At 37.4% G+C, this 23,721-nt stretch overlaps 1 protein-coding gene across 1 annotated transcript in view; it reads left to right on the top strand.

Moving 5' to 3' along the window:
- The window catches only part of EEIG2 (EEIG family member 2), an 84,335-nt gene that overhangs the window by 3,891 nt on the left and 56,723 nt on the right, over window positions 1–23,721 (top strand). The window lies entirely within an intron of this gene.

Below are 23,721 nucleotides of genomic sequence, written 5' to 3'. Positions count from 1 at the left end.
TTGGAGACATGTTTATTGTGGGTTTCTTAGATTCTGGTCTATTGTAAGTAAGCCTGCTTACTGAACTTTTCATCTAGAATTTCCTTACCCTTTTTGCCCTTTTAAAGATTAGTAGTGAAAATTAATTTTAGAAGGATCCAGTTTCTGCTGGAAAAGTGTGTTTAGTGAAGAGGTTAGAAAAAATATAAAGACTAGAAGGTGTTTATTTGTAATAAATGTTATTAAAATTGTCAGGTTTTACGTACCATAGTTAATAAAACATTCAGAAAATACACGTATGATTATAGTAATCTAATAAACTGAAATCAAATTATTGCCTAATAAAATATTTTTGAACCTTTCAAAAAGACAGAAAATTACACTAAGTCTTTTTAAGTGCATGCTTCCTTTGTAAAAGCATTTAAATCTCTTTTGAGGTTTGTTAAGACGGTCAGAACAAGTTTCATTTCTGGTCTGCTTTAATAAAGGAATAAGAAGAAAAGTTTCCTGTATTTTTAGGATTTCCAAGTTTGCCTTATTTTGTTCATGTTTTTTTGTACTCTAGCTAAATACTTTCCCAAGTTTCACATGAGTTGTGGCAAAAAACCATGTGAATTCAGGGAGTGTCTGGGAAGCTAATGAGCACATCTGTGTATTGGATCTTTTACTTTGTAAACAAGCTGAAAGGATTTCTTCCCTTTGGCCAGAATACGTATTCATGTTTTCAAGATTTTAGTTCACTGCACATCGTGTTTCATTTTTTTTGCATGTCCATTTTCTGAACACCATTTGTTGAAGAGTGTCCTTTTCCCATTATATATTCTTGCCTACTTTGTCCTAAATTAATTGAACATATGTGCATGGGTTTATTTCTGGGCTCTCTGTTCTGTTTCACTGGTCTGTGAATCTGGTTTTATGTCAGTGTCCTAGTGTTTTGATTACCACAGCTTTGTAGTATAGTTTGAAATCAGGTAGTGTGATACTTTTGGCTTTGTTCTTCTTTCTCAATGTTATTGTTTTGGCTATTCAGGGTCTTTTGTGGTTCCATACACATTTTAGAATTATTTGTTTTAGTTCTGTGACAAAGTTCACTGGAATTTTAATAGGGATTGCATTGAATATATAGATTGCTTTGAGTAGTAGAGATATTTAAACAATATTAATTCTTCCAGTCCATGAGCCCAGAATATGTTCCCATTTATTTATGTCATCTTGAATTTCTTTCATCAGTGTCTTATCCTTTTCAGTATATAGGTCTCTCACTTCCTTGGTTAAATTAATTCCTAGGTATTTTATTCTTTTTTATACAATTATAAATGGGATTATTTTCCTGATTTCTCTTTATGCTACTTAGTTATTGCTGTAGAGAAATACAACAGATTTTGGGGTGCCTAGGTGGCTCAGTCAGTTAAGCGTCTGCCTTTGGCTCAGGTCATGATCCCAGGGTCCTGGGATTGAGCCCCACATTGGGCTCCCTGCTCAGCGGGGAGTCTGCTTCTCCCTCTGTTCTGCCTCTGCTGCTCCCCCGCTTGTGCTCTTTCGCTCACTCTCTCTCTCTCAAATAAATAGATAAAACCCTTAAAAAAAAAAATGCAACGGATTTTTATATATTAATTTTGCATCCTGCAGCTTTACTGAATTCATTTACTAGTTCTAACAGTTTTTTAGTAGAGTCTTTAAGGTTTTCTATTTATAGTATCATGTCATCTGTAAATAGTAACAGTTTCCCTTCATTTTCGAATTGTATGCCTTTTATTTCTTTTTTCTTGTCTAATTGCTGTGACTAGGCCTTGCAATGCTATGTTGAATAAAAATGAGTATAGTGGGCATCCTTGTCTTGTTCCTGATCTTAGAGGAAAAGGTTTTAGATTTTCACTGTTGATGGGTGCCTGGGTGGCTCAGTAGATTAAGTGTGTGACTCTTGATTTCAGCCCAGGTCATGATCTCAGGGTCGTGAGATTGAGCACCACATCAGGCTCTGCATTAGGCATGGAGCCTGCTTGAGATTCTCTCTCTCCCTCTCCCGCTGCCCCTCCTCCCCTAAAAAAATTAGATTTTCACTGTTGAGTATGATATTAACTGTGGTTTTGTCATTTATGGCCTTTATTATGTTGAGGTACATTCCCTTTGTACCCAATTTGTTGAGAGTTTTTATCTTAAGTGGATGTTGAATTTTGTCAAATGCTTTTTCTGCTCTATTGAGCCGATTATATGCTTTTTATCTTTCATTTTGTTAATGTGGTATATTATGTTGATTGATTTGCAGATGTTGAACCATCCTTGAATCCCTGAAATAAATCCCATATGATTTTGGTATATGATCCTTTTAATATATTGTTGAATTCAGTTTGCTAATATTTTGTGAGCATTTTTGACCTATGTTCACCAGGGATATTGGCCTGTAATTCTCTCTCTCTCTCTCTTTTATTTTTTTATGGTGTCATTTTCTCATTTGGATATCAGGGTAATGCTGGCCTCATAAAATTAAGTTTAGAAGCTTTCCCTCTTCAGTTTTGTTTTGTTTTTGAAGAGTTTGAGAAGGATAGGTATTAATCTTTGAATTTTTGGTGGAATTTACCAGTGAAGCCATCATTCAATCTCCTTACTAGTAATCAGTCTGTTCAGTTTCTATTTCCTCATGATTCAGGCTTGGAAGATTGTAAATTTCTAGGAATTTATCCATTTCTTCTATGTTCTACAATTTGTTGGCATGTAATTGTTCATAGTAGCCTATTATGATCCTTTATATTTGTGTGATATAAGTTGTAACTTCTCCCCTTTAATTTTTTTTTTTTAGAGGGAGGGAGGGACAGAGGGAGGGGGAAAGAGAGAATCTTAAGCAGACTCCATGCCCAGGGCAAAGCCCAACATGGGGCTTGATCTCACCACCCTGAGATCATGACCTAAGCCGAAATCGAGAGTCGGATGCTTAACCATCTGAGCCACCCAAGTGCCCTCTCTTTTAGTTTCTGATTTTATTTATTTGAGCCATCTTTCTTTTTCTCTTGGGGAGTCTAGCTAAAGGTTTGTCAATTTTATTTACCTTTTCAAAGAGCCAGATCTTAGTTTCATTGACTATTTGTCTTCTTTATCTCTATTTCATTTATTTCCATTCTGATCTTTGTTATTTCCTTCTTTCTACTAACTTTGGGCTTCATTTGTTCTTCTTCTTTCTTTAGGTGTAAAGTTAAATTGCTTATTTGAGATTTGTCTTATTTTTTGAGGTATTGCTATGAACTTTCCCAGTACACCTTTTACTGTATCACATAGATTTTGGTATGTTGTATTTCTGTTTTCATTAATCTTTAGGTATTTTCTTATTTCTCCCTTGATTTCTTCAGTGACCTAATAGTTGTTCAGTAACCTGTGGTTTAATCTCCATGTACTTGTAGTTTTTCCAGTTTTTTTCTTGTAAGTGATTTCTACTTTCATACCATTGTGGTCAGAAAAGATGCATGATATTATTTCAGTCTTGAATTATTGAGACTTGTTTTGTAGCCTAAAATGTGACTGATCCTGGAGAATGTTTCACGTGTACTTGAGAAGAGTGTGTATTCAGATGCTTTTGGATGGAATGTTCTGTATATCTGTTAAGTCCATCTGGTCTAATATGTCATTTAAGGCTAATATTTCCTTAGTGATTTTCTATCTGGGTGATCTATCCATTCATGTAATGGGGTGTAAATAAATGTGGTGATGTAACGAAGTTCCTTACTATTATTGTATTACTATCAATTTCTCTCTTCAGGTCTGTTAATATTTGCTTTAGATATTATGGTGCTTCTATGTTGGGTGCATTTATATTTATAAATGTTATATCTTCTTGCTGGGTTGTGCCCTTAATCATTTTTATTATAAATAGGTTGTTTTAAAGTTCATTTTGCCCAATGTGAGTATAGCTACACCAGCTTTCTTTTTGTTTCCATTTTCATGGAACATCTTTTTCCATCCCTTCACTTTCAGTCTTTGTGTGCCCTTCTGAAGTGAGTCTCTTGTAGGTAGTATATAGATGTGTCTTATTCCTTAAGCTATTCATCCACTCTATTGTCTCTTGATTGGAGAATTTAGTCCATTTACATTTAAAGTAATTATTGATAGGTATGTACGTACTGCCATTTTGTTCATTGTTTTCTGGTGTTTGTAGTTCCTCTCTTTTTTTCTTGTCTCTGTTTTCCCTTGTGATTTGATGACTTTCTTTAGTATTGTGTTCAGAGTCCTTTCTAATTTTCTTTTGGTATTTACCATAAGTTTTTGCTTTGTGGATACCATAAGGCTCACATATATCATCCTATGTATATAGCAGTCTATTTTAAATTGAAAGCAACTTAAATTTGAACATGTTCAAAACCCTACACTTTTTTCTCCCCTGCCACGTTGTGTTTTTGGTGTCATTTTTTACACCATTTAATTTTATAAATCCCTTAACTAATTCTTGTGGTTTTAGTTAATTTTACTACTTTTGTCTTTTAGCCTTTTGATAGCTTTATAAGTTATTAGTCCACTACCTTTACTGTATATTTACCTTTTCCAGTGAGATTTTTACTTTCATATGTTTTCTTCTTATTAATTAGTTCTATTTCTTTTCAGCTTAAAGAAGTCTCTTTAATATTTCTGTAAGGCCAGTTTAGTAGTGATGAACTTTCGCTTTTGGTTGTCTGGAAAACTCTTTATCTCTCCTTCAAATCTGAATGATAACCTTGGTGGGTAGAGTATTCTTGGTTGGAAATTTTTTTTTTCCTTTCAGCCATTTGATATCTCATGCTACTCTCTTTTGACCTGCAAAGTTTCTGCTGATAGCCTTATGGGGTTTCTCTTATACATAACAATTTTTGTTTTTCTCTTGCATCTTTTAAGATTCTCTCTTTAACTTTTTATTTTAATCATAATGTGTCTTGGTAGCTCTCTTTGGGTTCATTGTATTTGGAACTCTCTGGACCTCCTGGACCTGGACGTGTGTTTCCTTCTCTAGGTTAGGGAAGTTTTCAGCCATAGTTCTTCAAGTAAGTGTTCTGCCACTTACTCTCTTTCTTACCCTTGTGGGACCCCTAAAACACAAATATTATTTCACTTGATGTTGTCCTAGATATTCCTTAAATTATCTTCATTTTTTAAATTCTCATTTCTGTTTTCTGCTCTGTTTGGGTGAGTTCCAATTCTTTATCTTCCAGTTCACTGATCCAGTTCTCCTTCATCCAGTATACTGTTGAACCTCTATGGTATATTTTTCAGTTTGGCTCTTGTATTCTTCAGCTCTGTGACTTCTGTTCGGTACTTTTTTTTAACGTTTTCTATATCTTTGTTGACGTTCTTACTGTGTTCATCCATTCTTCTCCAGAGTTTGGTGAACACTTTTATGACCATTACTTTGATTTTTCTATCAGGTGGATTACTTATCCCTATATCATTAAGGCCTTTTTCTGAGGTTTTGTCTTGTTTTTCTATTTGGAACATGTTTCTTTGTTTCCTTATTTTACTTGACTCTCTGTGTTTTTTCTATGTATTAAGTGAAACAGCTACCTCTCTATCTTGAAGGAGTGGCCTTGTGTAAGTGATGCTCATTCTCATTCAACATTGCCCTAACTCTTGGCTGTCTCTCAAACCTTTGCGATTATCTAAGCCACCTGATTTATTCTTGATATGCCCCTGTTGTTGAGGTTGTGCCAAGACCTATTAGTGATCCAAGGGAAGGAATCTCATTTATCACCTAGTTTGGAAGTCAGACCCTCAGGCAGGAGCTTTTAAAAGTTTGCAAATATATAAAAATCCAATGGAGCCACAGTCATAATCTCTCTTAGCCTCTAGACCAGGAGATCTTGACCCTGGGCAACAGTTGCAAAAATCTGGGAAGGCTCATTGAGCTGTAGCAAGGCTAGTGGGATGCACAAGGATGGTATTTCCCTGCTTACATTCCCTGGATATGCCTCCTTAGCCTCTAGATGGGTGGGAAACCTGAAGCCTATCCCTCAGGCTGAAGCTTCAGGCTAAGTAAATAGGCCTTTTTCACAGGAAGACTAGGGTTATGTTTCAGTCTGCTGTCTTTGTAGTGCCCAGGGCATAGTGGCCTACCAAGAGCTGTCTTTTGGACTTTTACAGTCCTGGGGAGCTCTAGAATGCTGGTCCTCTTGGCCACGAGGGTCAGACAATCAACAGATGTCCCCTATATGGATTGCACATGCCCACTGGCTTTAGTAAAGGAGCTGGAAGGTGTAGGGGGTTGGTTCCCAGCTTTAGAAAAGCAGTGGGAAAATGTCTTGACTTCTTGCACTGGTGGTATTCAGCAATGTAGCAAGAGAGTGAGTGCCTTGTCTGTGTGCATGCACTGACTTTAGGCTTGGGAGTGGGAGGATGCCCCAACTACTCACACTTGCCAGCCCCAGCCAGGGGAGGGCAGGGATGGGTTGCAACAGCCAGTGCTGGCAGACTTTAGCTAGGGAGCAGGAGAACTCCACAACTGTTTATGCTCTCTGGTCTCAGCATGTGCCATGACTGCTCACCTGACCCATCCCAGCAAGACAGTGAGAGGGCACCACATCCAAGGTCACCCACCTGTGCTGGTAGGCAGTGTGGAGAGTGAAACAGTGGTGTCTACCAGTTCATCCATATCTGGGAAGCATCTAAACTGTCCCCTACTCCTCCAACCAATGTCCCCAGATCAGCAAATGAATCTCTCCCACACAAAACCTTGCCTCTTTTCAAACTGCTATTTTTTCACTGGGTCTCAGGGTGAGTGAGACTGTACATGAGCCCTCCAAGAGTGGAATCTCAGTTTCCTATAGCACTTTGGGACCCCCAGACCTATTGAGTTTTACAGTTTTACCTATCAGACCTATTGGTTTTACAAGCCAGACATTCCAGGGGCTCGTCTTCGTGGTTCAGATCCCAGGGACTGGGGGCCCATTGTGGAGCACCAATCCCTGACTCCTCCAGAGAAGTGTCTGTCTGGTGAGATCCATCCCTATTCTGGGTCACCACACCAGAAGTGGGTTTTTGGGGGTTTTTTTGTAAGGCTGTGTCTCTGCCTCGCCTACCCATCTTGATGTGGTCCCTTTTTCCTTTGTTGTGGAGAGTACTTCATCTAGTTTTTAGATCTTTATCAGAGAGAAATGATCCATATGTAGCTATAGATTTGGCATATCTGTGGGAGGAGGTGAGAGTTCAGGATCTTCCTAGGCTCCCATCTTGGACTCCCTCCCTCCTCCCATCCCAGAATTCTTTTTTTTAATTATTTATTTTTTAATTCTAGTATAATTAGCATATAGTGTTATATTAGTTCCAGGTATAGAATATAGTGATTCAGCAATTCTATACATTACTCAGTGCTCATCATGATAAGTGCACTCTTAATCCCCATCACCTATTTCACCCATTCCCCCAGCCACCTCTCCTCAGTAACCACCAGTTTATTCTCTATATTTAAGACTGATTTTTTGTCTTTTTTCTTTGTTCATAGTTTCATTTCTTAAATTCCACATATGAGTGAAATCATGTAGTATTTGTCTTTTTCTGACTGACTTATTTCACATTATACTGTCTAGATCTATCCATGTTGTTCCACATGGCAAAATTTCATTCTTTTTTATAGCACACAAATACACCACATCTTCTTTATCCATTCATCAATTGATGGACACTGGGGCTGCTTCCATAATTTGGCTATTGTAAATAATGCTGCAGTAAACCTAAGGGTACATATATCCTTTCCAATTAGTGTTCTCATATTCTCTGGGTAAATACCCAGTAGTGTGATAACTGGATCATATGATAGTTCTATGGTTAATTTTTTGTGGAACCTCTATACTGTCTTCCACAGTGGCTGCACCAGTTTGCATTCCTACCAACAGTGCACAAGGGTTCCTTTTTCTCCACATCCTCTCCAATACTTGTTTCTTATGTTTTTGATTTTAACCATTTTGACAGGTGTGAGGTGATATCTTATTGTGGTTTTGATTTGCATTTCCTTGATGATGAGTGATGTTTAGCATCTTTTCATGTGTCTGTTGGCCATCTGGATGTTCTTTGGCGAAATGTCTGTTCATGTCTTCCACCTATTTTAATTGGATTATTGGGGGGAGGTAATTGAGTTGTGTAAGTTCTTAATATATTTTGGATATTAAGCCCTTATCAGATATATTATTTGCAGATATCTTTTTCCATTCAGTACATTGTCTTTTGTTTGGTTGATTGTTTTCTTTGCTGTGCAAAAGCTTTTTATTTTGATGTAATCCCACTAGTTTGTTTTTGCTTTTGTTTCCTTGCCTTAGGAGACAGTCTAGAAAAATGTTGCTGCAGTTGATGTCAGAGAAATTACTGCCTGTGCTCTCTTCTAGGATTTTTATGGTTTCGGGTCTCACATTTGGGTTTCTAATCCATTTTGAGTTTATTTTTGTGTATAGTGTAAGAAAGTGCTTCAATTTCAGTCTTCTGTATGTAGTTGTCCAGGTTAACCAACACCATTTGTTGAAGAGACTGTCTTTTTCCCATTGCAAATTCTTGCTTCCTTTGTTGAGGATTAATTGACAAAATACTCATGGGTTTATTTCTGGGCTCTCGATTTTGTCCCATTGATTTGTCTGTTTTTGTGACAGTACCATACTGTTTTGATTACTACAGCTTTGTAGTATATATTGTTATCTGGGATTGTGTATCTTCAGTTTTGTTCTTCTTTTCAAGATTACTTTGGCTATTCAGGGTCTTTTGTGGTTCCAGTCCTGTGAAAAGCTGTTGCTAATTTGATAGGGATTGTATTAAATCTGTCGATTGCTTTGTGTGGATATGGACATTTTAACAATATTTTTTCTCTCAATCCATGAGCATGGAATATCTTTCCAATCATCTTCAATTTCTTTCATCATTGTTTTAGAGTTTTCAGAATACAGGTCTTTCACCTCCTCGGTTAAGTTTATTCCTAGGTATTTTATTTTGTTGGGTGCAATTGTAAATGGGATTTTCTTAATTTCCTTTTTGATTATTAGTGTATTTAAATGCAACAGGTCTCTGTATATTGATTTTTGTATCCCACAACTTTACTGAATTCATTTATCAGTTCTGGTAGTTTTTTGGTGGAATCTTTAAGGTTTTCTGTATATAGATAGTATCATGTCATCGGCAAATAGTGACATTTTACTTCTTCCTTACCAACTTGGATGCCTTTTATTTCTTGTCTGATTGCTGTGTCTAGGACTTTCAGTACTATGTTGAACACAAGTGGTGAGAGAGGACATCCTTGTCTTGTTCCTGATCTTAGGGAGAAAGCTTTCAGCTTTTCACCATTGAGTATGTGTCACAGACTTCTTTATACCCTGAGCAGAAATGGGATCATCTATTCACGTAATACAGTATTGTAATAATGGTAGCTTACATTTTTTGTATACTTTTCCCATGTGCCAGAAACTTTTCTAAGCCTTTATATCCTCAAAATACCCCTAGTAGGAAGGTACTATTATTACATTATTGCTGTTATTACTTTCATTTTATACCTGAGGAAACAGAAGTACAAAGAGGCATTGAAAGTTATACAGTTAGTAAACATCAGAGCTGGGAGGTAGGGTACACTCTTGATCACTAAATTCTGCTGCCTTTCAAATTTTATGTTATATGTTTTCTCATTTTTATGTTTTAACGAAATTGTAAATAAATATATATGGTATGACTTTTTCTGAATGCTAGTCTCAGAAAACTTGTTTTCATATGTGACACCACCAAAGAGGTCACTAGACCTGGCCCCTCTAGATTTGTCCCAAATTATTGTATATCAAACATAAGAAACATAGTACTCATGCATATGCTTTTTTCCCCCCAAGGTGTGACATTCCAGCAGGAAGTCCTCAAAATTCAGTCTCATTACTGGATAGTTGTGCCTTGTAAAAATATTATTAATGCCATTTTACACCAGTAAGTTAATATTCACTATTATATCACTAAGTCTTGCACAGTAGGCAATTTATAAATATTTATTGAAAGAATACAGGTATTTGGAGAGAGGATCTGTTGTAGCTTTGCTAAGGATGACAATAACACAGAGACCCCTAAATTAAATATATAAGGAAGTCATTTGGGGAAGTATATGCTGTTCTATGTACATGGCTTATAAAGAATTAATGTTCAATTTGGGGTATAAGCCTTTGAGGGATACTATCGAATAGAGATCCAGAGAAGTGTATAAAGATTCTGAGGAATCTGAGGCGCCTGGGTGGCTGGTTGGTTAAGCGTCTGACTCTTGGTTTCGACTCAGGTCCTGATCTCAGGGTCGTGAGATAGAGCCCTGCATCGGGCTCTGTGCTTGGCGCAGTCTGCTAATTTCTCTCTGCCCCTCCCTGCCCTCTCGCTCTCTCAAATAAATAAATAAATCTTTAAAAAAAAGATTCTGAAGAATCTTGAATTATGAGGTGAGTCTCAAGAGAGGAGATGATAGTCTTCAAATAATAAAACAAAAAAATTGTGTGTATGTATATTTTACTTTAATTTTATTTAATTCTTATAAAATCCCTTTTATAGAGGTGTTATCTCCTATTGGGTTAGGATATATGTTGGGTGCTGTAACACATATATTAAAAAGTAATAAGTGGCCTAAAAGATATAGAAGTTTATTTCTCTCCTGTAAATTCCAAGCTGATGTGGCTCTGCTCTGTCAAGTTGTCAGGGGCCCTGGCTTTATCTTGTTGCTCTGTCATGCCCAGGGTATTGTTCTCATCCACAGAGACTAAGTTAGTTCACCCCACATCCGAATTCTAGCCACTAGAAAGAAGGAAAGGGGAAGGGGAGGTCCCTATTGCCCAGAGCCCATTGACCAGAACTTAAGCAGAAAGCCACATCCAGCCCCAAGAAAGGTTGAGAAATGTAGTCTTTGCTGGATGTCAAGTGCCCAGAAAAAGATTCAATTATGATAAAGAGAAGGGGAGGACAGATATCAGGGGACAGTTAGCCTCGATCACACCACTGTTTTGTTTTGGGTTTTGTTTTAAGTAGGCTCCATGCCCAGCGTGGAGCCCAACACGGGGCCAAAGTCACAACCCTGAGACCAAGACCTGAGCTGAGGTCAAGAGTCAGGATGCTTGGGATGCCTGGGTGGCTCAATCGGTTAAGCATCTGCCTTCGGCTCAGGTCATGATCCCAGGATCCTAGGACTGTGTCCCACATTGGGCTTCTTGCTGAGTGGGGAGCCTGCTTATGTGTGCTCTCTCTCTCTCTTTCTCTCTTTCTCTGACAAATAAATAAAATCTTTAAAAAAGAAAAAAAGTCGGATGCTTAACTTACTGAGCCACCCTGGCACCCCTATCACACCACTGTTTTAGAAATGAGAAAGTTGATCCTCAGAAAAGCAACATAATTTGTTCCAGGTCACAAATCAATTAAATGAAAGATTTTTGAAAGACTGTCCCATAAAGAAGGAATAGGCTTATGCTGGGTGCATCAGAGGACAGAACCTAGGATCACTGGGGACATGTTAAAGAAGGCATGTCTCTATCCAGTATAATATTAGAAAAGTAATCTCTAATATTTAGAGGAATACAGGAGTGAATACGCTACCTCTGTACCCTGTCCTTTTGTCAGGGACGCTGTCCTTCATTAGAAGGATTGGTGACATAGATGGTGCTCGTGGCCCTTTCTGACTCCAGGATTCTATGATTAGGCTTTCAGTTGTATTTCCTAATAATGCTCTTCCTAAATCACCCATTTTAGCCAAGACTGGTCAGCTTATAGCAGCCAAATGTTTGTGTGTTTCTGTCTCCTTGGTGCTCTCCTTTTCCCACCTCTTCTTCACCATTCTTGTAGTTGATTCAAATTCCAACCATTCTTCAAGAACTAAATCAAATGTCTCATTGGCTTTATGCCCATACCTGTCCCAACCTACAGTCCACCCACTGCTTGCCTGCAATGTTTACTACACATACTGTGTCCTTAACAAATGTCGGTTGTCTGTTGAATGGATGAAATCTTTCCTCACTGTCCCACTCTGATTTTACCTCTCACTCAATTCTTATAATTCTTGTTTCTACCCACCAGTCATTTTACCCAGATTTGTCCTTTTAATTGCCTTTATGAAAAATTTCCATGCAGTGTAAAATTTACGGTAGTAAAAAATAAATACAAGAAAAGGTAGAAAGAAGTGTTTAACTGTTTTTTTTGGTGGGGGGGGGCGGGCAATGGAAGAGAATTCCTTAGCAAGGTTTTGAAAAAAGTCTAGCTGGAGAAGGAAATGAAATGATAGAAGGAACAGTACATATACACAGTGGCAAGGAACGGGCATGGTATGTACTGGGAGCACTATGAATACAGGTTTACCCCGCTATCCAACGTAGAACATTCCTATGAAATCTTTCATAAGCCAGTGGCATAAGGGAGAGAGTACCATCCCCCCTTTTGCAAAAATTCACATTCCGGCACTTCACATTTAGGAAAGATCCACCTTATTCTAGTAACAGTTTTTTCTTGAAAGCAAAAATCCTCTTCAGATTTCTTTCATTTAGCAGGCACCAATGTAGGTCTTTTTAAATGTGAAATGGCAAGACACAAGCTTTCAGAAAGTGAGGGATACCTGTGTGTAGCATTTTCCACCCTTATTTATGGTTCTGCTTTTTGCAGTTTCAGTTACCATAGGTCAGCTGCGGTAAGGAAGCAGATGATCCTCCCTCTAACATTTGGTCAGAAGGTCAGCAGTAGCCTAAGGCTATGTCACAATGCCTATGTCATTTGCCTCACCCATCACAGACATTTCATCATCTCACATCACAAAAAGAAGGGTGAGTATAGTACAATATTTTAAGAGAGACCACATTCACATAACTTTTGTTGCTGTATATTATAATTCTGTTCCATTGTTAGTTATCTTTGCCAATCTCTAACTGTGCCTAATTTATAAATTAAACTTTATCATAAGTATGTATGCATAGGAAAAAACATAGTACACATAGGATTCCATACTATCGGATTTCAGGCATCCAGTGGGAGTCTTGGAACATATCCCCCACGGATAAGGCCGGGGGGGGGGGGCGCTACTATAATTGTGTATTACTGCTGACACATAAAGAGAGGGAGAGAGAATGGTCTCTACAAGGAGTCTGGACTTAATTTTGATACTGTAGGCTCTACGGAGCCAAAAGCAGAGGAGTGACTTATGCAAAGTTAGTAGATTGGCTTAAGGCTGGAGTTTAAGAGAATTCTCATCTGACAACCTTAGCTTTCTCAGTAGCAACTGAAAAAGGGAGAAAAGGAACATGAGGATAATGATAAAAGATCAGAAAAGCTTCTATAAGTGAGGAGAGAAAGCTGACCAAAGACAAATCCAAAAGGCCCAACTAGAATTTAAAACATAACTTTAGGGGCACCTGGGCACCTCAGTCAGTTAAGCATCCCAACTCTTGATTTTGGCTCAGGTCATGATCTCAGGGTCCAGAGATCAAGCCCCGTGTTGGGCTCCGCACTGATCATGGAGCCTGCTTGGGATTCTCTCTCTCTCCCTCTGCCCCTCCCCCCATGATTGCACGCTCTCTCTCTCTCTCTAAAAAAAAACCATGAATTTTAGTGATGGCAGTGTGTGTATGTTCATGCATTTTTCTCCAGCAGTGCTCATAGGTTTGAGATAGGAAAAAATGGATAGAAGGTTTGATCCAGGTTTAGATGTTGTAGGTATGTGAAAAGGCCAAGGAGGCTAGGGAATTAGAGTGTTGGTGAGAGAGGAATTTTATTTAAGCAGTCGCTCATGGGGTCCACACTTCATAAGGAAAGAAACCAGGCCAGGAAGATAGATAGGAAAACAAAATGGTTAGAAGATGCAGGCTTCAGTGATTGTAAAGAAAAGTACGTGTGAAAGGAATGAGGTTGTGACAGAGTTGCTGGAGTCAGAGATGTGCTCAGGGAGCAGGATCCACATCTCCCACCAGAGGGTACATTTGTTACAATTCATGGACCTACATTGACACATCATTATCACCCATGATGAAACCCATAGTTTTCATTCAGGTTCACTCTTGGTGTTCTATATCATGTGGGCTTTGACAAATGTGTTCTGACATGTATCCACCCTTACAGTATACAGAATAGTTTCAGTGCCCTAAAAATCTTTGTCATCTATTCATCCCTCCTTTTCCTTAACCCCAGGCACCTTGGATTAGCCTTTTCTAGAGTGTCATATACTTGGAATCATATAGTAGGTAACCTTACTCAGATTGGCTTCTTTCACTCAGTAATATGCTTTTAAGGTTCTTCCATGTCTTCATAGCTTGATAGCTCATTTCTTTTTATCACCAAATAATAATTAGGTGGTCTGAATGTACCACAAATAATCTGTTCACCTACCATTCACTATGTGTGTGTGTGTGTGTGTGTGTGTGTGTATACATCATTTATATATATATATTTTTTGTTTTTATGTATTATATATTTATATATTTTTTATATATTGATTTTATATATATAATTTATGAATTTGTGTATATTTATTTATATATATTAATTTATATAAAATTTCATTTATGTGAGTTACCTAGGGTGGTCATATTCATAGAGACAGAAAGTAGAATGATGGTTGCTAGGACCTGGGGGGAGGAAGGAATGGGAAATTGTTTAATGTGTACAGAGTTTCACTTTTACAAGAGGAAAAGAGTTGTTAGAGATTTGATACAATATGAATGTATTTAAGACTACTGAACTGCACACTTAAAAATGGTTAAGATAGTAAATTTTATGTTATGTGTATTTTACCATAGGTTTTGTTTTTTGGGTTTTTTGGTTTTTTGGGGTTTTTTTTGAGAGAGAGAATGGGGGGAAGGGTCAGAGGGAGAAGGAGAGAGAGAATCTCAAGCGGACTCCACACTATGTGTGGAGCCTGAGACTGGGCTCAGTCGCACAACCCTGAGATCATGACCTGAACCAAAACCAGGAGTTGGACACTTAACTGATTGAGCCACCCAGGCGCCCCTTTCCACAATTTTTAAATGAATAAGTATTTCAGCCCCCCCCCCCATTTTTATTAGGTCAGGCCAATTAATTACATATTTAAGTAAAGTTGATAAGTATTAAGAAGAATGTTTTCTCCTTTTTAAACTTCATAATACAGGAACATTTTGCCATGAATTTTCTGCAATAGCATTGATGAGTCCGTTCAGTCATTCTGCAAACTAATGTGATCTAATAAAATTAAGACAAATAGGTTTATGTAGTAATTAATTTTTACTTAACAATTTTAGGCAAGTCCCTCTTGCTCCCACTTGTATTTGTGCTTATTTAAGCCATTTTTGCTTGTACTGTAAGTCTTGAGATATATTTTGTTCATCAACAAATAACATTTATTGATAATATTATTTCAAATTTATCTTTTATTAAATGTATTACCTTAATAAATTTGTTCTTTTTTTGAAGATTTTTTAAAATTCATTTGAGAAAGAGACACAGCATCAGAGAGAGAGCAAGCAGGAGCAGGGGGAAGAGCAGAGGGAGAGGGAGAAGCAGACTCCTCGCTGAGCAGGGAGCCTGATGTGGGGCTCCATCCCAGGACCCGAGGATCATGACCTGAGCCGAAGGCAGATGCTTAACGGACTGAGCCACCCAGGCACCCCAATAAATTTGCTCTATGAAAGTACTGTATAGGACATTTACTTTCATCTTTTGCATGAGCCCTTTTCATTATCTCAAATGATATATCCATCATAACAATTTATGAATATATTATAATAAAATAATATATATTAATATATGTAATAATATAATTGTTACTATAAACATAGGTATAAAATATAATTTTTATCATCAAAAAGTCTGTAGTTTAGTGAGAGATACTGATGCATATATTGTTAAATACAATATAGGGCAGAGTGACAAAGTCTACAGTAAATGTACAAATCGAATTGTATGGCAGTTCAAAGGAGAAAGGGAGCTATGAATTCTGACTGAGAAAATAGGAAAGACTCCTTAGAAGAGGTAGCGTGTGAACTAAGCTTTGAAAGATTAGTAGGACTTATCCAGTAGGGGGGAAATGGGATGGTAGAATGCCCAGCATTTTGACTTTAATAACTTTTTGACTTGCATTTATTATTAAAAACCATCTTAAAGAGCAGTACATTAATACTGAATCTTCATCAGGAAAGCATTTTCTAGTGCAGCCACTTTGTAAAACAGACTGGCAATTCCTCAGATGTTAAACAGAGTTCCATATGATCTGGCAGTTCCTCTAATCTACCCAAGAGAAATGAAAACAAGTCAACACAGTGGCGCCTGGCTGGTTCGGTTGGTGGAACATGGGACTCTTGATCTTGGGGTTGTAAATTTGAGCCCCACTTTGGGCGTACAGATTACTTAAAAATAAAATCTTTAGGGGCACCTGCGTGGCTCAGATGGTTAAGTGTCTGCCTTTGGCTCAGGTCTGGGATCAAGCCCCACGTTGTGGTCCCTGCTCAGCGGGGAGCCTGCTTCTCCCTCTCCCTTTTCTCTTCCCCCTGCTTGTGCTCTCTCACTCTCTCTTTGTCAAATAAATAAATAAAATCTTTTTAAAAATAAATAAATAAATAAATAAGTAAAAATAAAATATTTTAAAAAAAAAGAAAAAACATGTCAACACAGGGGCGCCTGGGTGGCTCAGTCGTTAAGCATCTGCCTTCAGCTCAGGTCATGATTCCAGGGTCCTGAGATTGAACCCCACATCAGGCTCCTTGCTCAGTGGGAAGCCTGCTTCTCCTTCTCCACTCCCCCTGCTTGTGTTCCCTCTTTTGCTGTCTCTCTCTCTCAAATAAATAAATAAATCTTTAAAAAAGTAAATAAAATTCTATAAAAAAACATGTCAACACAAACACTTATACAAGACTTTTCATAGCAACATTAATCATAATAGTCAAAAGTCAAAACAACCCCAATGTCTGTCAGCTGATCAAATGGGTAAATGTGGGACACCCGTACAATGGAATATTACTCAGCAATAAAAAAATGAAGTACTGATACATGCTACAACATGGATGAACCTTGAAAACATCATGCTAAGTGAAAGAAACCATAACAAAAGGCTACATATTATATGATTTCCTATTCTGGGCATTTCATATAAATTCAGTCTATTGAGACAGAAAGTAAATTAGTAGTTGCCCAGGCCTAAAGGGTTGGAGGGAAAAGGGCAGTGACTGCTGATGAGGTTTCTTTTGGAGGTGATGAAAAGGTTCTAAAACAGATTGTGGTGGTTTCACAATCTGAATACACTAAAAACCATTGAATTGTACATTTTAAATGGTTGAATCATATAGTGTGGGAATTATATCTCAATAAAGTTGTTTTTAAAAAGCATTTTCTGGTGCACCTGGCTGGCTCAGTCCATAGAGCATGCAGCTCTTGGTCTCAGGGTTATGAGTTCAAGTCCATGTTGGGAGTGGAGCCTACTTACATAATAAAAATAAAAATAAATAATAATAGGGGTACCTGGGTGGCTCAGTCGGTTAAGCATCTGACTCTTGATTTCAGCTCAAGTCGTGGTCTCGTGGATTGTGAGATTGAGCCCCATGTCAGCCTCTATGCTGGGCGTGGAGCCTGCTTTAGATTCTCTCCCCCTCCCTCTCCCCCACTGCTTATGCTTGAGCTCTTTCTCTCTAAAATAATAATAATAATAATAAATAGCATTTTCTGACAAAACTCTATTAAACCAACCTAAGTCCTTGGACAGTTTTCTATACAGTTCATTCTTTCATTTAACAAATAATCATGTGTCTACTATGTGCCAGGCACTATTCCGGGCAGTTGAACTATTTCTATTACTTTTCACTTCAGTTTTTCTGAAGTGAAAAAATTATTTTTCTTGGTGATTATTCTCTATATATTTTGCAATAAGCATGAGTTATAAAACAAGTATAAAAATTATAATATCCTAATTTTTATTAATCTGTTAGAATGTGTATAGTAGCTATTTTTTTATAAAGTCCAGTTTCTCCGGATCATATTTTACATGTCTAAACTATGTTAAGAGGGGTGCCTGAGTGGCTCAGTCCTTTAAACGTAGGACTCTTTGTTCTAGCTCAGGTCATGATCTCAGGGTCATGAGATGGAGCCCTGCATTGGGCTCTGCGCTCAGTGCAGTCTGCTTGGGATTCTTTCCCTCTTCCTCTCTCTCCCCCCCAGCTCATGCGCAAGTGCGCGCTCTTGCTCTCTCTCTCTCTAAAATAAATAAACTGTGTTAAGAATTAATTTTTGTGGCAGTTCATATAGCCAAAAGCAATTTTAATCATTTTAGCTAGTGAGTTATTTCAGCTACTTTTTTCAAAAAGATTTATTTATTTATTTGGGAGAGAGAGCATGAATGCCGGCCCGAGAGTGAGGGGAGGGGCAGAGGGAAAGAATCTTCAAGCAGACTCCCCCCTGAGCACGCAACCCCTCACAGGGCTTGATCTCAAGACCCATGAGACCATGACCTGAGCCAAAACTGAAGGTCAGCACCTAATGGACTGAGCCACCCAGGTGCCCCTTTAGTCACTTTTATGTTTATTATTGATACCAATAATATTCATTATGAATTGGATAAAAAAAAACTTCTAGAATTTTTCTTTCTTAGCTAAACCAAGAGAAAATTTTGAGCGTTGCTCTCCAGCTCTATATTATGGTTTAGGGAGCAAAGATCTTCAGGGTCAAAATGTCCTACTTTGGGGTAGGAGAGAAACAGACTTGATAAGCAGGAGCACAGAACCATAAAAGTGGACAGTGCTGAGAGCATGTCTAGGTAGTGAAGCCGAACAGCAAATGTTTGGGGGCTGTAGTGAAGGACAAGACAGCAACAGGGGCCAGATTTTGCTAGGCCTTGGATGCCATTCTGTGAAGACAGAATTTTATTCTGTATGCAATATGACCTTGAACCCACCATACCCTTTTTTTCTGATCCTAAAATTAATTCAAGATCAGTATAGAAAATTTGTAGGAAAATACATAAAATTACAAAGATGAAAATATTACCCATCCAAGATAATTACTGTTAAATTTTTGAAATGTACCTTTCCAGTTTCTTCCAGTTCATTTTTTACACAGTTGAAGCCAAATTACATACACAATTTTTATTCTGCTATTTTTTTACTATTATAAGCATTTTCCACATTATTAAACACTTCAGCATATTATTTTAATAGTGTCATACCTAATATTTTTTCATGAATGAACTATAAGTAACAATTCTTCTGTTTTGGATATTCCTATTGCTTTCAATCTATTCCTCTCTTGCCCATTCTGAGCTCTCTCCCATGAACATTGGAATGTGAGGTAAAGCAAGGTCTGTGATGATGTATGGTAGGCAGCTGAAAGTTTCTGTCTGAAACTGAGCAGGGTAGTCAGGATTGCATAACTAGATTTTTAAATAATCCACATGGACAGGTAATTAAAGCCAGAGATAGCGTATAGAATAAAACATAAAGGCCAGAGGATAGAACCTTGGTAGATGAAGATCTAATTAAGGAAAATGAGTCCAAAATTTTCGAGAGGAATGTGGTATCACAGAAGCTAACTGAGGAAAAATCTTGAGAGAGTGTCCAGCTCTGCCACTGTATGAGAGAGAGAGTGGTGTAAGAGCTGCTCTCTTTATTTGAAAATCAGCAAGTCTGGTGAACTTTTTTTTTTTTGAGGAATGATTGACATATTAGTTTCAGATGTACAATGTAATGATTTCATACTTGTATACGTTACAAAATGACCACTACAGTAAGTCATCTGCCACCAGACATAGTTACAAAAAATTTTTTTTCTTGTGATGAAAACTTTTAAAATCTACTCTCAGCAATTTTCAGATATGCAATACAGTATTATTACTATAGTCACCATGCTGTACATTATATCCTTGTGACTTACTTATTTTATAACTGGAAGTTATCTGTTTGATCCACTTATCCATTCATATGTCAGGACACTTAGGCTGTTTCCATATCTTGGCTATTGTAAATAATGCTTGTTTGTTATTGTAAATAATTTTTGTTTGGGGGTTTTTTTTTTTCTATAAATACTCAACAATGGAATGGTTTTATGGTAGTTTTATTTTTAATTTTTTGAGGAACCTCCATACTGTTTCCATAGTGGCTGTACCAATTTACATTCCTACCAACAGTGTACAAGCATTTCCTTTTTCCACATCCTTACCAGTACTTATTTCTTGTCTTTTTGATTCTACCCTTTCTGACAGGTGTGAAGTGATAGCTTATCGTGGTTTTGATTTGCATTGCCCTGATGATTAGTGATGTTGAGTATCTTTCCCTATACCTGTTGGTCATCTGTATGTCTTCTTTGAAAAAATGTCTACCCATTTCCTCTGCCCGTTCTTTAATCAGGTTTTTTGTTGTTGTTATTGAGTTGTAGGAGTTCTAATTTTGGATCTTAACCCCTTATTGGATATATGATTTGCAAATATTTTCTCCTATTCAGTAGACTGCCTTTTCATTTTGTTGATGGTTTCCTTTGCTCTGCAGAAGCTTCTTAGTTTGATGTAGTGTTACTTGTTTGTTTTTGTCGCCTTTGCTTTTGGAGTCAAGCCTCAAGAATCATAGTCAAGATTATGTCAAGGAGCTTACCTAGCTGTGTCTTCTTCTGGGAGTTTTATGATTCCAAGTCTCATGTTCAAGTCTTGAATCCAGTTTGAGTTAATTGTTGTGTATTGTGTAAGATAGTGGTCTAATTTCATTCTTTCGCATGTGGCTGCCCAGTGGTGAACTTGAGAGAGTAGTCTCATTAGAGTCATTGGGGCAGAATCCAAGTTTCGTGGAGTCAGGGGGTGGGCAGGTGGTGAAGCAGCCGAAGTGTCGAGTGTAATTGTGCTTTTGGGAACTTTGTTGATGAAGAGGAGAAAAGTGAATTAGGTAAAAGGGGGAAAACAGGAAAAAACAATAGCTTTATGTATTTATTTTTAGGATGGAGACCCAAACATGATTCTAGGCTGGGGCAAAGAAACAGTGTAAGAGAAAATAGGGGTAGAAATATTTAAAACAAACCCATGATTGAACACCTTTCTGTTATCTCAAAGAAAAAAAGAAGTTTCTGTCCTGAAACCTGTTTACTGGTTTCAGAAGAAATTCTCAGGCTTCTCCTAATCAAATGCTATTTCCAAACCTTGTGGCTTAGAAACTAGCTTACACCCAAGTCTGATTTTATCTTAATGAAATGAGGAAGTAACCATAGTATTGATTTTGGACCTTACATGTTTGCTTCATTTCATTTTCGTGAGTCATCATTAGCATAGCATTGGAATAAACTTATTTAGTGACATTTTCTTTCTAGTTAAAATTTTATATATTTCCTTGTTCACAGACTGCAACCACATTTCAAAGGCAATTTCTGGGAATTTTCTAGTGCTGGTGTCTAAAAAAAGTTGTTGACTTTTTTTTTAGAAAAGTTGTTAACATTTTATCTTCTATTGTTATCTTTTGAGGCCAGTTCAGGGTCCCATAAGGTTTTTTGTTTGTTTTTTTTTAAGTATCACCTCTGTGTACCATCCTGGACACGAAAGTCTCTGCATTTTGGTCATTTCTTATGGGATAGAATGACTTTCAGAAAGCTCAAATGACTGTCTTCCTTGGAGTGTCCTATAGACATCACTATTTTCTCTGCATCCAAGGCAGAGACAGTTTTAGAAATAACAGCCCCAGAAACATAGAAAAGATTGTTCATAGTCCCTGCAAAAGAAAATAATTGGTTCCAAAATTTTGCTTATAGGCTAAATTAGTAAAGAACCTTTTAAAAGCAACCATAAATTTCCTTTACAATTTCTATTAATGCATTTCTATTCATGGAAAAATTAACTCAGTCATTAAGTTACTAATACAGATGATAAGCATTTGTAATTATATACAACTGAGCACTATAAGCTCTCTCATTATACTAATATAGTGTAAGCCTTCGTGAAGCAACTAGGAATTCAGTAATACCTGCAATATTAGCTATTGCCAGTTCCTCGTTTGAGAAACTATATATTAGTGCCAACTGATAGTAAGCCAAAATGAATCTGACAGTAATTTTTACTAAGGTCACCCATATAAAACCAGCATACAAAAAAAAAAAAAGAAAAAATTAAGAAGATATTTAAAATATTCATTGCAGTTTTTCTGACTCACCTACTGTGACCCCCCTGGGGTTTCCTTCCTTGTGAGGAATGGTATCAGACCTGTCAAGCAATGCTGTGTGATGCATAATCACGGAGCTCACACTGACTGTGGTCACAGTCAGCAGGAGATACCATGGTGGGTCTCTGCCACTCAAGAAATCTCCCAGCCCACGTGCTCAGTATAGTCCTTCTCTGTTCAACCCCTAACCGCGTCCTTTCACTGCCACCCAGATCTCTCCCCTCTTCCATCTCGTCCCCAGACCTCCCTTCAAAGTAGCACTCACTAGACCGTGTTGCCGTGACTTTTATTTTAATTCACTTCTTTTGCCTGAGTTTTTCCTCATTATTATATCATTATCATTATTTTAAGAATTACCAAAATAGCCAGAGTAGAGCCTTCACAGCACAGTTTTCCTGCTATTTTGTCACATTCCAACTGTGTCACTGGCTCATTTCACTCCCAATCTCAAAAATGTAAGCATTCTACATTCTTCTCCTCCTTATCTGTATCTCCAAATCAGTCCTCATGGCCTGTGCATGTTGTTTTGAATTCACTACTTAATATCACTGTAGCAGATAAACCTCCTCTGATACTCTAGAGCTCCCTTTCAATAATTTATGCTTGTGAAAATACCCAAGGGGGAGTATATTTTTTAATATATTCTGTAACACACAGCAAAAGTTCACTAAAGCCCCATCTTTCTTGCTCTTAGTATTGTTTATTTGCAAGGCACCTCCAGACACTTATAAAATGTCCCAGGAGTTTATCGAAACAAGAGAATCATTTTACCCAGGGACTCAGGAATTGTATCATAGAAAAAGCTTTTGAGTGGTCTGGATTCATAACATTTTGTTCTTTACACAGTGCTATGTATATATAATATATATAAGTAATATAATAAATAATCATATATCATATATGTAATTTATCTATATGATAAATAGATAAATATTTAATTTGGGGGCACCTGGGTGGCTCAGTTAAGTGTCCAACTCTTGATCTCAGCTTAGGTCTTGATCTCAGGGTTGTGAGTTCAAACCCCACATTGGGCTCCACGCCAGGCATGAAACCTACTTAAAAAAAAGAGAGAGAAAGCAATTAGACTTGAGCCCAAGTCTTCTGAGCTTAAAGTTTGCTCCCTGTCCAGTAGACTGTGTAGATGAGGTTGGATGGTAGGAAAAGGACAGAGCACGTTTGGGAGGCACCTCAAGGGAGAGAGGCTGTTATCTTTTACACATGTTTTTAGACTGTTCAGAAAGAACCAAAAAAATGTCATTTTGTTCAAAAATAAAGTATTTTGAAAGAACAGGTAACCTACTGCCTTGGTTTCTTGCCCTTTTTTTTTTTGATTCTTAAGGTCTAACTTTTAATTCATTTTTCTTATTCTTACACAACACAAGTGTCTTATTCAGAAAGGGTACCTGAGTGATAACTTTTTGCTTTGCTTTGCTTTGTTGTTGTTTTGGGTTTTTTTAGTCCTTGCATGTCTGACAGAATATCCTTTTTTCCTTCAGACACGATGCATAGTTTGGGCTAGGTATAGAATCCGCAGTTCACATCTGCTTATTAGTTCTGTAAAGTTAATCCCTTTTCCCTTTGTTTTTAAGAGTTGTGGAGAACATATATTCATTCCTATATACATAACTTGATTTTAAGTACATGTGTTCATGAAGGATTTCACCTTATTGAAATAGGGAAGCTTTGT

The sequence above is a fragment of the Halichoerus grypus genome, chromosome 5, assembly GCF_964656455.1.
Source record: "Halichoerus grypus chromosome 5, mHalGry1.hap1.1, whole genome shotgun sequence".
NCBI lineage: Eukaryota > Metazoa > Chordata > Mammalia > Carnivora > Phocidae > Halichoerus > Halichoerus grypus.
The sequence above is the reverse complement of the archived record's forward strand: the minus strand, read 5'-3'. Positions and strand labels throughout refer to the sequence as shown.